This window comes from Geospiza fortis, unplaced genomic scaffold (genome assembly GCF_000277835.1).
Source record: "Geospiza fortis unplaced genomic scaffold, GeoFor_1.0 scaffold11, whole genome shotgun sequence".
Taxonomy (NCBI): Eukaryota; Metazoa; Chordata; class Aves; order Passeriformes; family Thraupidae; genus Geospiza; species Geospiza fortis.
This window is the reverse complement of record NW_005054304.1, coordinates 7,298,589-7,299,003: the sequence shown is the minus strand read 5'-3', so window position 1 is coordinate 7,299,003 and position 415 is coordinate 7,298,589. Positions and strand designations below refer to the sequence as shown.

At 65.3% G+C, this 415-nt stretch overlaps 1 protein-coding gene across 1 annotated transcript in view; it reads left to right on the top strand.

Annotated features, from left to right (window-relative positions):
• Positions 1-22: 22 nt before the first annotated feature.
• Positions 23-415, top strand: part of SNCA (synuclein alpha) — a 61,857-nt gene continuing 61,464 nt past the window's right edge. Inside the window, exon 1 of the mRNA XM_005418128.2 lies at positions 23-203. The gene's annotated coding sequence lies outside the window, so the exon portion shown is untranslated. The remainder of the gene's footprint in view (positions 204-415) is intronic.

Here is a 415-nt window from a genome sequence, read left to right as displayed (position 1 = left end):
CCGCTCGGGGCGGGCTGTGTGTGTGTGTGTCTGCATGGAATTATAGGTGTGTGTCTCTGATAGAGATAGAGGTATCCTGTTGCACGTTCCCGTGCGGGCACGGGGGAGGGAGGAGAAGCCGGGCGCCGTGTCCGCCGTGTGCCGACGGCGTGTCCGCGGGAGTCCGGCGGTGCCCATATGGTCGCGCCGCTCTGCTTTCCTCGGTAGGTGCCTCGCTGTGTGCGTGTATTCGTGTGTTTGTCTATGTATAGCTACATATGCGCCTGCACATATACATGGGCGCGACGCCCTGCTCGCTCCCTCTGCAGGTGTTATTGGGGTGTGTTATTCGATCCAGGTGCCCCCGCACCTGGTCGCGGCGCTGCCCCGGGGACGGCCCTTGGGAGCCCGAGGGTGCCGCGGGCCGGCGCGGCCC